This window comes from Leucoraja erinacea, chromosome 7 (genome assembly GCF_028641065.1).
Source record: "Leucoraja erinacea ecotype New England chromosome 7, Leri_hhj_1, whole genome shotgun sequence".
NCBI classification, from domain to species: Eukaryota; Metazoa; Chordata; class Chondrichthyes; order Rajiformes; family Rajidae; genus Leucoraja; species Leucoraja erinaceus.
In genome coordinates, this window is record NC_073383.1 from 26,918,340 (window position 1) to 26,935,876 (window position 17,537).

The window sequence follows — 17,537 nt, forward strand, 5'->3', positions numbered from 1 at the left end:
ATAAAAATCTGTCACTATAACTATCTTTGGAAAGCAAAGCTATCGTGGTTTTCTTCCTGACCTTCATAGCAACTAGAAACAGCAATGCACATGGTTGCTTTTTAAAAAAAAACACATTAAGCACCATGGGTCCATGAGACATTGAGCATTATATAATTCATAGCTAGCTGAAAATATTTCTCCACGGTGATATTGCCATCCATTATTACAAATTATTACATCCATTGACATTACAAATTTTTTCAAGAAAAATACAAAAAATAGGTCACTGGAATAAGTGACGAGCTTCAGTAAGGCAGGCAAATTCTTTAAAATGAAGTTTAAAAAAAGATATACAGTGCAGCTTATAATGTTTTAAACCAAAATATCAAAGGAACATCTTGGTAATAATCAGAAAATCTGTCATTGTACTATTTTCAATCACATTATTCTCATCTTCCTTTCATAGTTCCTGTAAGGTTCAAATTAATACTTGGATGAATAATAATAATAATAATAATAATAATAATAATAATAATAATAATAATAATAATAATAATAATAATAATAATAATAATAATAATAAATACGTTATTGATCCCCTCAGGGAAATTCAGATGTCCAGAAGCCCCCAACCAACAAACCCACAGATTCAAAACGAACGCAGACAGAAAATACATAGAATACACTGGACACTACCTGAGAGCAATAAATACTTAAAAAGACCAATAATTAACAATTAAAAATTAAAAATTGCAAAAATGCATCCCACTACAGCCTAGCGGTCCGAATTATAAAATCTAATGGCTGCAGGGGTGAAGGATCTCCTGAACCGCTCCGTTCTACAGGGCAGGGAGAGGTGCCGGTTGTTGTTCCGAATGCTCTTTTGACTCTCCAGAATTACATGGAGGGGATGCCCGGGTTTTTCAGGATGATCTGCACTTTGTGCCTCATACGCCTCTCAAGCACATCCATCCCAGAGTCTACTCTCCCCTCCAGCACTGAGCTAGCTCGTTTAACCAGTTTGACCAGCTTCTTGTTGTTTTTTTCACTAATGCTGTTGCCCCAGCAGACAACAGCGTAGAAAATAACACTTGCAACCACAGTGTTGTAAAACATGTGCAGCATATCACTACACACATTGAAGGATTTGAGCCTTCTGAGGAATACAAATACTTTATGAAAGATGTGAAGCAAAATTGGGTGTTGCTAAGCTATATTCAGGAAAAAATGAATAATTGCCTGTAACCACAGGACTAAATGAGGAGCTCTTACGTTTGTTAAGTCTTGATAAAAGATAAATTCCTATTCCGCAAGCTTTATGTAGCAATGTTACAAAATTTTGAGATTTAAAAAATCAAGTCTGCAATTTATCCCATCAGATAAAGCATAACAATAAGTTTAATTTGACACCTAATTCACTTTCATATCTGAAGTAGTAAAAAAGTTATGGCCATTTTCATACTCGGAAATTAGCATCTTGTTCCCTATTGATTTTCTATGGACATAACAAAAAAGCTGTGATCGTGGACAGTCAAAAGCCCATAACCTTCTTAAAAATTAAGAGAACTGAATGAAATTTTCAGTTATCACAGATTGAAGCATTCTGAAACAAATATAAAATAATCTTACTTGGATGACCTGAAATTAAAGCATATAATTAGTTAGTTACCCAATTGTAGCTAATTTCAAACTTCAATTACTAGTCTAAACATCTATCCATTTCTTAATAAATGATTAACATTTTTAAATAGCCTATGTGTCCAAATAATATTCACAAATAATTCACAATAAAACATGATTTTTAAATCTCATTTACATCAATTTATAGGCCAAATGGAAGGAATTTAGTGTTAATTTGCTGTAAATTAAAGTCAATTTAAATCCGCTTTCTAGTGGGTTCCTGTGAACGCGCTGGTTTAGAACGTTCACATTGTGCTGGATTTATGCCCTCAAGTGCCCAGAAAAATACTGCGGGATATAAAGAGCCCAAACTGAGCTACTCGCTATAGAAAACTTTATATGCAGGGTTCTTAAGAAGCCCCATTTAATGTAAAAATAAGGTACATACCTTTAATTGTTTGCTTTATAAAACCCTGGGGCTGCGAGAGGTTGCGGAGTGAGAGAGTGATTTTTCAACTACTATAAATATTATACAAGGCCATAAAAACTAATAATACCTTTTGCGACGGGGTCTTTCAGCGATTTTCCGTCAATGATTTACTAGGCTGAACATTTTCGATTGGAACAGCCTAGTAAAAATCGCGTTTTAAACCCGCCCCCTCTAAACAGCGCCAAAATCACACACAAGGGGTGGGGCATATGCTCAGCCACGATTCAGGTAGGTTTTGTAACATACCTACTTTATGCTAATTTTCATTAGAACGGTTACAAAGGAACATAGAACCATAGAAATTAAGTGCAGGAGTAGGCCATTCGGCCCTTCGAGCCTGCACCGCCATTCAATATGATCATGGCTGATCATCTAACTCAGTATCCTGTACCTGCCTTCTCTCCACACCCTCTGATCCCTTTAGCCACAAGGGCCACATCTAACTCCCTCTTAAATATAGCCAATGAACTGGCCTCAACTACCCTCTGTGGCACAGAGTTCCAGAGATTCACCACTCTCTGTTTGAAAAAAGTTTTTCTCATCTCGGTTTTAAAGGATTTCCCCCTTATCCTTAAGCTGTGACCCCTTGTCCTGGACTTTCCCCAACATCGGGAACAATCTTCCTGCATCTAGCCTGTCCAACCCCTTAAGAATTTTGTAAGTTTCTATAAGATCCCCTCTCAATCTCCTAAATTCTAGAGAGTATAAACCAAGTCTATCCAGTCTTTCTTCATAAGACAGTCCTGACATCCCAGGAATCAGTCTGGTGAACCTTCTCTGCACTCCCTCTATGGCAATAATGTCCTTTCTCAGATTTGGAGACCAAAACTGTACGCAATACTCCAGGTGTGGTCTCACCAAGACCCTGTACAACTGCAGTAGAACCTCCCTGCTCCTATACTCAAATCCTTTTGCTATGAAAGCTAACATACCATTCGCTTTCTTCACTGCCTGCTGCACCTGCATGCCTACTTTCAATGACTGGTGTACCATGACACCCAGGTCTCGCTGCATCTCCCCTTTTCCTAATCGGCCATCATTTAGATAATAGTCTGCTTTCCTGTTTTTGCCACGAAAATGGATAACCTCACATTTATCCACATTATACTGCATCTGCCAAACATTTGCCCACACCCAGCCTTTCCAAGTCACCTTGCAGTCTCCAAGGATATGACTGGTAGAACAGAAAAAGGCTCACTCGTCTGTTTAGTTACAAATCAGTTTTATTGGCAAGAGAGAACAAAAACAATGCTTGTCTTGGTATGCGCGGGGTCCGGTTTACAGCAGCACACCCTTCTCTCTCGCTCTCTCTCTACCTCCGTCCGCAGCGCTGATCGTGACTCAGCCCGTCGGTGAACCCCTCTCGTACATGAACACATCAGGTTTATTGGCAAGAGAGTGAACAAAAATAATACGTCTTGGTATGCGGGGGGTCCGTTTTACAGCAGCACAACACTCTCTCTCTCCCTCCGTCCGCGGGACTGATCGAGACTCAGCCCGTCGGTGAACACCACTCATACAAAAATGAACTTATGGCTTACTGGCTATAAGACCCTGCCAATAGCGCTTCTCCCATATTCAAATTATAACCAATGACAGGGGACTGCATTCGAGCGAGACCACCTCCCTTTTGGAACAAAGTGCTATCAGGCACAGAATGGCGTGGAAAGCAATACACAGCGCTACAGACTTGGCATGCAAAGCAATACACACAGCGCTGCCGGTTTGGCGCGCAAAGGTTGAAACAGAGCACTGCCGGCATAGCGTGTGGGAATTTAAACAAAAAGCTGTCGGTTGCAGCGCTATGGGTTCTAAATATAGCACTATCGCCCGCAGCGCTATGGACTTTAAATATAGCGCTAGCGACCACAGCGTTATGGGTCACAGACAGTTCGGGAAAAATTCTCGTATAACATTCAATCCCTCGAACAGTCTGGTTACCGTCACATCCGGCCCGCAGGCGTTACCTTGTTACATCCGGCCTACGTGGTCGTGATGCCAATCCGTACATACAACGTTGTAATATTATGGCTAATAAGATTGTCTCAATGGTCAGTCCCCAGTGCACCACTGTTGTCCACCATCCTCCCGAGGGATCGTAGTCGTACTGTTCTCCGACCCTTCTAATCTATGTGGTCAGCGAAGTTGGTGATGTTCTCTTTTACCCCACTCAGGGTCAAACCAGTCACCGAGTCTGTATGACCACGCATGGTCCAAATTAACTTGGTTTGTCGGAGGTCCCAAATCTCAATGCCATCATCAATACCACCAGAGATAATCTGATCGCTTGTGTCATTAAACGTTGCTGCCAGTAATTGGTACGTGTTTTGAAATGTATGGATTGCAACCTTCTTCCGAATGTCCCAGAGCTTCACTGTTTCATCGTCGCTTCCTGTACAGACCAACTGTGGTCCCCGTCAGGCTGGATAACATGCTGCCAGCTGTGTTATAATGCAATTCCATCACTGCTCCACTGTGACCTTCCAATGTAGCACAATTATTACAGTCGCCATATCTATTCCAGACAATACGTCGATCAAATCCTGCAGATGCCAGTGATGATCCATTTGAGTGAAATTTACAACAATAAACTTCTCCCTCGTGATCCGTTAAAAGCATTACAGGAGCTTGAAAACTCAAGGTTCTTCTTCACACCTGCAGCACGGCCTGCTGCGGGCTCCCCTGCACCGAGGGCAGCAGCTTGTTGCAAGGGTGCTTGGCCTTACCAGAGCCAACTTGTTTGCTATTTATTTTTATCAAACATTTTCTATTCTATTCGTCAGATCCTGCCGACTACACCAAATGTTACAAGGGAACAGGTTCGAAGATCTGACTAGTATAACAGAAAAAATCTCATTCGTCTGTTTAGTTACAAATCAGTTTTATTGGCAAGAGAGAACAAAAACAATACTTGTCGTGGTATGCGCAGGGTCAGTTTTACAGCAGGACACCTCTTTGCCTCCGTCCGCGGCGCTGATCGTGACTCATCCCATCGATGAACCCTTCTCGTTCAAAAACAAACTTATGGCTTCCTGGCACCTATTATACAGGTAAGAAATCAACCGTTGAAATATCCACCAGTAAGTCCTGGCCAATAGTGCTGCTCCCAAATTCAAACTATAACCAATGGCAGGGGACAGCATCCGTGCGAGACCCCCCCCCCCCACAAAGCACAACCAGCCGCAGACTGGCACGTAAAGCAATACACAGTGCTACAGACTCGCCGCGCAAATCAAGACACACGGCGCTGCAGACTTGGCACGCAAAGCATACACACTGCTGCTGGTTGGCGTGCAAAGGTTTAAACAGAGCATTGTCGTCTTAGCGCATGGGAATTTTAACATCGTCTGCAGTGCTATGGGTTGCAAATATTGCCTTGCTGGACGCAGCGTTATGGGTCACAAGCTGTTCGGGCAAAATTCTTGTATAACAACAACGCAGAAGATTGACAGTAGATAGCTTAGAATAGGAAGGGGATGGAAAATTAAAGAGATAGACAACAAGAGACTCATAATTATTTTTGTGGACGGAATTTGTCTAAACGGTCTCCCCAATGTAGTGTTGGGAGCTTCAGATATAATACATTGTATTGAAAATAGTAAACCTCTGTTTCAGTAGAAAATAGTGCCCAGGGCTCTCTGGAAGGTGTAAAAGAAAAAAAAAGATTGCATCTCCTGGACAAAAAATTACATTTTTGTTAAATCTAAAATTAAACGGTGGAAATATGTAAAGAGCAAATAAGCAAGTCTAACGATTGATCTTTGAAAGAGTTGACGTTTAATGGGTCAAATATTCTATTAGCTGAATAAATGCTACATAATCAAACAATTTTAATTTAAAATAATTTTAATCACTTTAAAATTTAACAATCAGACCTTCATTAAAAACAATTGGGAACACAAAATAATTGTTTAACATTGCATTTCAAAATGAGATCACATCAATTAGAACAGTTATAATGAATGTCACAAATACCATCACAGGTTTTCAGGTAAATAAATGAGAATGATTTACTGTCCCTTAATTTATCATGAAACTTTATGTACACGTTGAATAGTTCCAGCAATGCCAAGGATACAACTGAAAATATCAACTGTGGTCTGAAAATTGCAATGATCTAACCTAGGTGCTACACATTCTGATCTTGAAAAAAAGAATGCCAATACTACAACATCACATTAAAATGGGGATTTAATATTGATGCAAATTCTAAAATTAAGTCTTACCGACATATTCGCGCATTAATATTTCAGTACTGGTAGAGACTTAATATGACAGAAGAGTGTTCTGCTTTTCACTGTTGAGTAAGACTACTTCTCTGCTGTAGACTACAATACAATTCCAATGGGTCAACACAAACTTCCAGAGGCTTCCCTGCATTCATGTGCGGAAGTCTGCCAAGCTGACCCAGTGCCAATTTAAACTTAAAATAGGTAATGCAATCCCCATTCAAATGATTGGGAGACATCAACTGCCAAGAAAACGTAAATGTGCACTTTTTTATAATGATCGTTTCTTTTTTAACTACTGTCAGAATAATTACTGTACAAAATGTTAAACAAGTGCAATATTTAATTATATAATAGATTTACAACTGTAATTGAATTTACAAGGCACTGTTAGTCCGTAAGCCAGGGATCAGACCTTAATGGTCTTTTTGTTGATCCAACAAATGCAACAGGCTGGCTGCATTGAAATAATCCAAATGTTGCACTCGGTCATGCCAGTGCTAGGAGCCGAGTTCCTGGTGGAAGATGCATGATGAATAAAAAGTGCGTGGTCCAGGGGCAGGCGATCTGCAATTGTGGGGCAACAGGATATGTGCTTCAGAATGTTGCCTTCGAAAATTGATAGATTTAACAATTCACAATAACTCAACCTGTTTTATAAAGCAATGTAAAACAATACTGAAGATGCTCTCCAATCTCTTATAGACTATTGTGCATAATAAAATTATCTACTTAGCTTTCAGTAAGTGCATTGTTCTAAATGTCACTTTATGAAATGTTTGTTTTAAGTTGAGAAATCAAATGCAATGAAACTAGCCAGCTAGTCTCTACATAAATACATACATTATTTGGTAATAAAGGCAAATAGGATTTCGGTTTTAAGTATTATTCTTCCGGGATGGTCACAGCAATCATATGGTGTATATTGTTCTCTGCAAGCGACATAATCAAATTATAACTTTGGGCCAAATGTATTGATATCCATCCAAAGTTTTATTCTTGGAATCTTTCCCAACCAGAAATGTGTGAAGAACTATTATCCCGAGATAATCCTGTGTGGTGCAATTATCTAATAATTATATGTTCTAATTTTAATTTTTTAATGACACTCAGTTTCTCATTTTACACATTTTGTCTGCACTGTCAGATAAATTAGGATAAACAGATTCCAGTACCATTGTCATGTAAGGAGTACATGCTATTGTGCTCCAAAATACAATCATATAGACTATTAAGAAACTGGTCAGGAAATGCATTATCTTGACATTTTGAGAATAGCAACATTTATAATTAATACAAATATGTTTGTACTGACTACTGTACATTTAGTCATTTAATACCAAATAAAAGTGTCCTTTGGTTTACTGATCTTCACTCTGTTAGTTTACATATAAAAAAATATGAAAACTGAAGCAATAAGGTTTTGGATCTTTCAACGTAATTACAGCTGGTCATTCAAATGCAATACTCTTTTTCCAGCTTTATCTCCGTATCCCTTGATTTCCCACTAACTCTAAGAAAAATATCCAACTATTTCTTGAATACATTTAATGAATTGGTTTTAACTGCTTTTCATGGTTGAGATTTCCAAATTTCAAGTAATTTCTACTTTTTTCAGTCTTTACCCCTTAAACTATAACCCCTGGTCCTGGATTCCACAGCTATTAAGAACATAATTTCTGCACCTTATCTGTCCAGTCCTGTCAGAATTTTGTAGGTTTGATTATGAGATCATTAGAAAGTGGCATACAGCAGTAAACTGAACTATAATAGAGGATATATTTCCATTTGATTCCGATAACACCAAATATAGTGCAAATAAACAGTTAATTATTATAATTTAAAAAAGAATGCTTTAAAAATTAAGATCAAGTAACGTGCAGGGAAAAAAACACTATTCTTTAGATGAAGTTCATCAAGAGCAGCCTTTAATCCCTGACCGTAAAATAAATATTTTGTGTAAAAAAAAATTGCATAACATAAAATTTATCAACATTCATCTATTTATTCTTCTAAGGAAAATTCTTCCAGCATTTAAGGGCAATTGAATGAAACTCAAATATGAAGTTATTGATCTGAAACATTAAATTTGGTTTTCACTACAAATGCTGAATGACCAGTTTATGGTATTTTCAACAGTTGTCATTTTTAAGATTTTCAACATATTTTGCTAAGAACTAGCTCTTAACTTACAGAAACGCAGAAGAGACCTACCTTTTCCTGCCATGTTTCTACGTGATGATGTCCCAAAATTCGCCCAGTCTTGAGGTTTGACCAGCAACACAAGTGCAGCCCACATGTTTGCAATTGGGATGTAATGAGTAGTTAAAGAGGAGTCCCCTACTTTTTTGGGAAATTTCAGAATTAAATGTCACTAATGTTTTGGGGCATTAAGAACGCAATGAAATACTTTTCTAATGTGCAATCCTAAATCGTATTTACTGTCCTCACTGCCCACACAGTTTGAATTAAAAATGAATTGCATAATCTGGGTAATTTTGCAGAACTAGTCACACTTTGTTCAAAGAAGCTGGGAAAGGTTCCTCTCGACTCCTTGAGATTGCAAAATCCTGAAAAAAAGCAGAGGTACATATGCATTTCAGGATCATGGCTTGATTACAACTTGCTCTTCAGAAACCTGCTCTTGCAAACCACCAGTTCATCTGCAACCTCTTCCTTTTGAATCTTTGAACACATTGCCTTATGCTTAATTTGTGCTCACTGATTCTGCAACTCATTCTTTAAATACTTCTATTTTGTAAGGTGACCAGAGAATGTTTGAAAAATTGGGAAAATGTTTTTTCCAGACAGTGGGGAGGGAGAAGCCGGATTAAGAGAAGGGTGTGGTTCAGAACATACCTATATAAACAAGTAAAACTTATATAGGATGGTTGCTTTAACTTAAAAAATGGTGCAGAAAAGATGCAGCTGTTCGAGCAGCTCCTGATCTAATTCCAGGCGTATGCAACATGCGAGAAGTCAGCATGCTCTCCCCTTGATTGCGTGTCAGGTGTTCCAGTTTCTTCTCACATTTAATAGGTAGGTTAATTAACCACTAAATTATATTAGTGCAAGTACATTTCAAATTTTTAAATCTCATGTGAGGCAGAACAAATTGCAGGGCCACAGGAAAAATAAGAAGTTGGGAATGGGTGTTATGCCATTTCTCATTTGGGGAGTGTTTAGATTAGATTAGATTAGATTTGTTTATTGTCATTCAGACCTTTCGGTCTGAACGAAATTCTGTTTCCCTGCAGTCATACATATAATTAAAAAAATGACAAAAACACACAATCAACACAAATTTAACATCCACCACAGTGAGTTCACCAAACACCTCCTCACTGTGGTGGAAGGCAAAATCTTAAAGTCTCTGGCTCTTCCCTCTTTGTTCTCCCTCTGCGCCGAGGCGACGGTTCAAACTCCGCGGGTGGTCGCTGCCTCGCCACAGCTCAGAGGCCGAGTCAGGTCTCCGCTGCCGCCGCCGCCGCCGCCACCACAGCTTCGGTGCCGAGTCAGGTCGCCGCCGCTGCTGCCGCTGCTGCTGCCGCCGCCGCCGCCGTCGCCACAGGCTCGGTGCCGGGTCAGGTCTCCGCCGCTGCTGCTGCTGCCGCCACAGCCGCCGCCGCCACAGCCTCGGTGCCGGGTCAGGTCTCCGCTGCTGCTGCTGCTGCCACCGCCGCCGCCACCGCCACAGCCTCGGTGCCGGGTCAGGTCTCCGCTGCTGCTGCTGCTGCTGCCGCCGCCGCCACAGCTTCTGTGCCGAGTCCGGTCTCCACCGCTGCTGCCGCCGCTACAGCTCCGTTGCCGCCAGCTCCGCCATTAGGCCTCGGCGCAGACGGAGACGGGGGATACGACCGAAGAAAAAGTCGCATCCCCCGAAGGAAGAGGCCAAAGCATTGTTTCTCCCACCCCACCCACATACATACACAACTTAATAAAACAAAATTAACTAAAACATGACAAGGAACAAAAACGAAAGAAAAAAAAGCTGTTAAGCCAGCGCCGCCATCTTGTTGAACAATGCAGTCACCTATGAGTGTGAGCTAAATTACCTGCATAATAATTAAAAGAGCATGATCTCTGAAATTAAAATGTGTAGAATATTGATGAAATGGACAAAATAGCTCAAAACCTGCTCAAGAAATAGGCAACTTCAACTTTGGCATATCTGATGTTTATTTAATGTGGTTTGCTTAATGAATAAACAGGTTTTTTTCCCCAAGAATTGTTAACCCTGGCTAGATTGAAGAGTTTAGGACTTTTAAATGAGGTAAAAGCTTCAGGGCTGCTGGGAGATATGGTCAATTAGGAATTGCTCTCTGCAGAACTGGGTCAAGCTGCGGAGTGGTGCCAGTTTGTTTAGATACAAGCTGCAAGAAAAGAATAAGAACATCTGCAGACCCTGTCAATCAGGTGCAAAATGCATAGAATGGATTGGATGACTGCAAACCAGACATACACCTTGTAACTAATTGTAAATAATGTTGCAGAGTTCTACTTTGCCGAGTGTTGATTGGATGAGGTATTGAGCCTTGTCTGGGTTTCTTACACATTACGGTAAATGTTGCTATGTTGGCTTCCTTGAGAAGCCCTGTTTGAATACAATGTATTAGCTGCTGTATTATTGGGTTAGGGAAATGTCTGTTATGTATGGGGTTAATCGATATATGTAATTGGATTGGAAGACCATCCCCATGTGGTTCGGCCCCTCGAGGTCCCGGGACCTATAAAAGTCCACTGCCACGAGGTCCCGTGTCGATCTTCTGGGAGAGCGCTTGGGACTGCGTGATCATCTGGTGTCTCTGTTTGAGCGAGGGCTTGAACAGGCAGATACGAGGATCAAACCCGCGGTGGTTAGGTACAGTGGTGGGAACTGTGATTGTGTTTTGTTAAAATAAAGATTAGTTGATCAAGTGATTGATTTCGTGGATTTTGACTGAAACTAGACTGGGGGGAAGCTTAGAACCAGCAATTTACAGGAGAATTGAGAACAATTAACATTCACTTAAAAATCCTTTCAAAACTTAAACTCTTTTTCTTTCGAATCTTATATTCGGAATGATTAATGTATGCTGGAACCCACCTTCCTAATTCCACAAATATTGTCTATAGGAAAATCTACCCAAATGTCTAACTCTGACCCAATGTACAATGCCTCGATACAATTCCCAAATCTGTATGTTCTCAATTTTGATCAAGCTAAACTCAACCAAACTTTCAAAGGTTTGCTAGCTCCCGCAGCTAATAAAATTTAGGAGCCCTCCGTTGAGGCATGCGCAGGCACCATGAGGAAAGGTACAAAAGCATGAATACAACTGCAACATGTATGACAGCTGCAGCAAAATCAGACCAAGCCAAGACTAGGTTTTCTTCCCATCTGCATTTTACGTTCTTCCTCACACACCTCTGCTGTGACTTCTAATGCACATTGTTCACCATGGAATAGTTCATGGTGGGCGCACGGGAACAGAGATGATGGCTCTTGCATGGCTGTCATGGCTCCAGTGTTCAATCAGCAACCAAAATTCCACGTGTCCAACTGTGACGACTGAATTGTGGAAGTGGTGGTTGACAGCACATGCACACCTTGCTGTGTGCTCCTTGCTACATTACCGATAACAGTGTTTAAAGTACATGCACTTTCATTTGTCAGAGTAAGTTATTAAAAAATCAAGACTAATAACATCACCGTGGTCTTTGATCAGGGCCTGAATAAAGATTTTTTTGAAATGCCAGGTCATCCTTCTGTAATCGACAGCAATGAAATGATTCATGCCAAAATCACCAACTGTCATTCCTTTAGTTGATGCAAAACACACTGTCCCTCATTTTCTTTCCTGAGCTCTCTATGCCTTTCACAACCACATTTTCTCCAACTTTCTTGTACTAGATGGGACTGCAATTCTTAGCCATTTCAAAAATGGCTTGCGATTGGTTTACATCCTGTTCACACTGTTAAGTAGAGTCATTCCCAGTAATAGATCCTTGGTCTTTCTTGTTTATCAGCAATCTCATCCGAATAAAAGTGTCAATTCCCACAGGTTCAGTGTCAATATCCAACTCTACCATACTACTACATTTGACCCCCTGCACTACCTCTAATATTTTCAAATTGTATGTTTGTCATCCAGAATCACCAGAATTTTTTTTTCATTAAATAATGACCACCAGGTGGCGTCAGCAATGGCTGCCTCGCCAACATTCTGTCTGTCCTTTTCTTTGTGTTCTAATAGTCTATATTACAAAAAGTCTGATCTTGACCACTTCCTGTTGTTCTGTATATTGATTTTAGAAATTACGCTGTCACTTACGGCTGTGATTTTTGACCATCTTACAATGATACATACAATTTATTTGTCATTTGAACCTCATTGAAGTTCAAACGAAATTTGGTTTCTGCAGTCATACAAACAAGAAAAAGAACCTCCTCACTGTGATGGAAGGCAAAGTCTTATCTTACTCAGAGTCCTCCTCCGCTGCGCAGGACAAGAGGATTTTTCCCATCAATTAAAAATAAAAGAGTTATTAGTGTTTAAAAAATGTTGAGATTCTCTCTCCTGAAGGCCACGCCCCTTTCAGAGGGACTATAAAACCCGGAAGTGTTGAGTGCCTCAGTTAGTCTTTGCAAGATGAGGGAGCGAGAGGGTCACATCTCTCAGTCTGAGCTGTGAATAACACTGAACACATGCCTACTAAACTGTGAGTGGTTTTACTGACCTGTCAGTGCCCTTAATGTGGTTTTAAAATATAGTTTGGAAATACTAAAGCTGTGTTGCCGTTGGTTTGGAAATGCTAAAGCTGTGTTGCCTTTGATTTGGAAATACTAAAGCTGTGTTGCCTTTGGTTTGGAAATGTTAAAGCTGTGTTGCCTTTGATTTGGAAATTCTAAAGTTGTGTTGCCTTTGGTTTGGAAATGCTGAAGCTGTGTTGCCTTTGGTTTGGAAATGCTGAAGCTGTGTTGCCTTTGGTTTGGAAATGCTAAAGCTGTGTTGCCTTTGCTTTGATTAAAGTTGCCTAATTAAAGTTGCCTTGCCTAATTAAAGTTGCCTTGCCTAATTAAAGTTGCCTTGGCTTCTATATAATTAAAAGTCTAATCTTGACCAGTTCCTGTTTGCACTTTATATTGATTTTAGAAAATACGCCGCCACGTATGGCTGTGATTTTTGGCCATCTTACTCAGAGCCCCCCTCCGCTCATCAGGTGCCGAGAATTTTTCCCATCGCTGAAAAATAAGAGTTATTTGTGTTTAAAAAATGTTGAGATTCTACCTCCTGTCAATCACGCCATGAAGGCCACGCCCCTTCTGGGTGGGGGGGGGGGGGGGGTGGGACTATAAAACCCAGAAGTGTGGGCGCGTTGCTTAGTCTCTGCAAGATGGAGGAGGGAGAGGTCAGGACTCGCTGTCTTTCGTGGCCTTACACCCTGTTTGAAACGGTATGAAACTACACTTGAATCTGGTGGCCTTGCACCCTGCTTGAAATGGAATTTGAAGGAATAACCGTGAGTCAGCTGCCAGCCCACCAGCCGTGAGTGAGTGAACTGCCAGCACAACAGGCTTGAGTGATTGAGCCGCCAGCCCAAGAATCCATTCAGCCCGCAATGTCCATTCCAGCCCTCTGGAAACCAGTCCGTTCAGCCCGCAACACCCATACTAGCGCTCCAGAAAGCCCCCCCACCCCCCACAACCCCATTGGCCACCAATATTGGAATTGGTGTGATGCTGGGACCCAACAGGTCCCACTTAGTCTAGTATGTGTTAAATGTATGTTTTTAGAGTTCTTGAGCTTTTTCTAATCTCTTACCTCGACGGAGATGGGATTTTAATTATCATATCTCCGTCCGCACTGTGGTCTAAGATCGAGCAGTTGGCGGCCTTTGCTGGAGACTGACTTTTGAGAGCTCCACCGCAGGGAGCTTAGGGGTCTTTAACATCGTGGAGCCCATGATCCCTTTGCCAGGGATCGACCTCGGAACCCCAACCGTGGGTGCTTGCGGACTTAACATCACGGAACTCACGGTCTCTAGTCAGAGACCGACTTCGGGAACTTCAAGCCGCAGGAGCTTCGACCGCCCCGATGCCGGATGGTTCAACAGCCCCAACCGCGGGAGAATAAAGAGGAAGAAGATTGGACTGTTATGCCTTCCATCACAGTGAGGAATGGGGGGAATCCCCTGTGGTGGATGTTTGTGTTAACTTTTATGTAGTTGCGTGTCTTGTTTCTGTTTGTTTTGTATGGCTGTATGGTAATTCGCATATCGCAGTACCTTAATTGGTACATGTGACAATAAAAGAACTTTGAAACCTTTGAAACATCAATGCCATTCCCTCCAATTCTTAGTACAACTTTCTCTCGGCACCCACTCTATTTTCCTGGAATCTATCTTAAACTGTGCCACAACTTTTTCTGTCACATTTTTAAACTCAAATTTCTCAGAAATATCTGTCCCATTAGTAAAAATGCCGTATTCTGCTTTGGCCTATGTTCATCTGCTGGTGAATCTCTCCTTGATATCTTTTTACCTCCCGATTTAAAAAAATCATTTGGCTTCCCTTGATTTACCTTCAATAAAAGTTACTCCTCTCTTGCCAAGTCAGAAGTTTCAGCAGTTTAGCAACTTCCCCTTCCCTCCCACCCAAATCCATGCATTAAAATTTACGAGAAAGACATAATTGTAATTCAAAACATCCTGATCTCTCCTTCGAGGACAAAACAACAGATTCTTTAAAGTTCTCAGTAAATAAATTGGATAAATCTAAGTCAGTTTAGTAACCGCAATCAACAACCATGATAAAGGATTTTTATTAAGATAGAAGAGAATGACATATACAAATGCATGCAGACTGAAAATGGACGATTTGAAAATGGTAGTTCAGTGGAGAAAGAAGTAAAAATACCAGTAATAGAAAAGGGAGTAACAAGATACCAACGATTGACACTTAATTAATTTAAAACAAGGGAAATCTCCATGGAATTTTACTTCGGAGTCACGTGAGTGATTCCGTGAAGATCCCAGCCCAGTGCGCATGTGCGGCATTATCGCACAGCTGTGCAACGCGGCCAGCGGGAGTCGGCAGCTCCCGCAACCAAGGACGTGAGGCTTACCTTAATCGGGCCTTGTGGTTTTTTGCTCCAGGGGGAGCAAAGCAGCAGAGGAAGCGGCCCCCGTTCGACTCCAGCGAAGGAGCCGACAGTGGAGGGGGATAGGCGCTAACGGGACCGCACACGCTGCGGACCGCTGCAGGGAGCTGCGCTGATGCCGGTCCGCTGAACAGCTGTTTGGTGAACAGCAGCGGACCGGCGGGAAATTTAAAAACCCGACCGGCAGCCCTGCAGACTCCTGACAAGGAGAATCGCCGCCCGGGAACCGCTACAATGCCGCCTGAAAAACGGCAGGCAGCCTCTACATACAGGTAAGACAAAAACCTTACCAATTTAACAGGTTCTACAGGAGCCAACTTCCTCCAAAACTGGAACAGGCTGGAGACAGCAAAAATAAGTATGTCTGTCTCCCCAAGCCAGAGGAGGTCATGGAGTTCAAAACCTCCAGGAAAAAAGGGGCACTGGCTGAATGCCAAGGGAGCTGACACTCCTACCCCAGTGCTATTGCACTAGCCATCTCCCTTGACGAGGGATTGATGCAACAGCGGAGTTTGAGCTATGCCTCCTCCAATTTATAGCACACCCTTTTGCTCCCTCTTTTGAGGCTAGCTAAGGAGGCCAGGGCTGGGCTGGCTTAAACGCTGGGCAGGCGGACGAGAACAGCAGTATGCCAGGGGAGCAGGATCAGGAAGAGCTACTGGGTGTCGTGGGCCACTACATGGCTCCTCCATGCGACCATCTTCCCAACAAAGCCCTGCAGGAGCAGGCCTTTCTAGAGGCAAATCCGCAGGCAGCTGGGTCAGCAGACTCGCAGACAAGAGCTAAAAGCAGCGAATTCTGAAGCTCCTAACAGAAGGGTCAAGATGTTACCGCCTTTGCTCGTTTTTCCACGGATCATACTCACCTGGCAGGCGAGACGCCATGATCACCAAGGTGGTTCTCCCAGGATGAGACTATCCCGTTGCACTACCAGGGTGCTGACGCCTAAGATGTTCCCAAATTTGGGATACTCGACTGAACAATGGTGCATATAAGACCTGCCCGCAACCCCAAATATACGGGGCTATACAAACCGCTGCTGCGGGAAGAGAGGCAGCTAAACCTGTGCGCCTCATGAGGGCAGGCCATGGAACGAGCAGGACATCGCATCCAACACCCAGCTGGCAGCACCCCTCGGCATCCACCAGCAATATCAAACAAGGACTGGTGAAAGCCTGGCGACCGCTTCACATTACCCCCAAAGTTCTTTTTAGACAGGGGCCCAGAGCGGAGCCGTGGGAAAATGCGCCGCCCCACCGACAGCACCAGCATACCAGCAAACTAGGCCTTCATGAAAAAACAATAAACATGGAGGTAGGTAGTCTGGTTCCTCCCAGTTTACACTAAATAAGGGTGTTCTACTAACTGGGGTGGGGGGGGGGGGGGGGGCATTTACACTTGTTGATAAAGCATGGGATGCTGTCACAAATAACTAAAATATACTCAACAGTATTAGTGGATAAAAACGAATTCAAATTGGGCATATTACCGCCAGTTCAGCAATGCGCCCAAAGGGCATTTTCTCCCTCTAAGAAAGAGAAGTGAGAAGGTCAAGCTGAACTAGAAAGGCTCATTACTAAACGGATCATGGGAGTAAACATGAACCATTGGAATTTGTATCGAATATATTCACCAAAACTACAAAAGATGGTGAATGTAGCATCATCATTGATCTAATATCACTAAATAAATCTGTTGAGTATATACACTTTAAGATGGAGACGGGTTTTTGTCACTGCCAGACATCTGATCTCCAAAGGATACCTATGGGGAGCATTGATATGGAAGATGCTAACTATCTTATACCCATACACTAGGATCATTATAGATATGGGAGCATAGAGCATTCCCTATGGTCTAACCTCAGCCCTAAACTATTATAAATATTTAAAAAATGGCCATGAAAATATTAAGAAAACAAGCATAATCATGGCATATATTGGATGATATCCTCATATTAGGGGAAACAAAGGAATTAGCTGTGGCAGCAGTTCTAGCTACGAAACAGCTCCCTAAAGCTCTGAGGTTTATCCCACGCCCAGATAAACCAGAATTGAAGCGTTAACTACCATG

The 17,537-nt window shown here is 41.9% G+C and overlaps 1 long non-coding RNA gene across 1 annotated transcript in view; it reads right to left on the reverse strand.

The window, feature by feature from the left end:
- Positions 1-2,536: 2,536 nt before the first annotated feature.
- Positions 2,537-17,537, reverse strand: part of LOC129698788 (uncharacterized) — a 29,470-nt gene continuing 14,469 nt past the window's right edge. Inside the window, exons 2-3 of the long non-coding RNA XR_008723723.1 lie at positions 8,536-8,891; positions 2,537-6,888 (exon numbers count right to left, since the gene is read on the reverse strand). This is a non-coding gene — a long non-coding RNA (uncharacterized LOC129698788). The remainder of the gene's footprint in view (positions 6,889-8,535; positions 8,892-17,537) is intronic.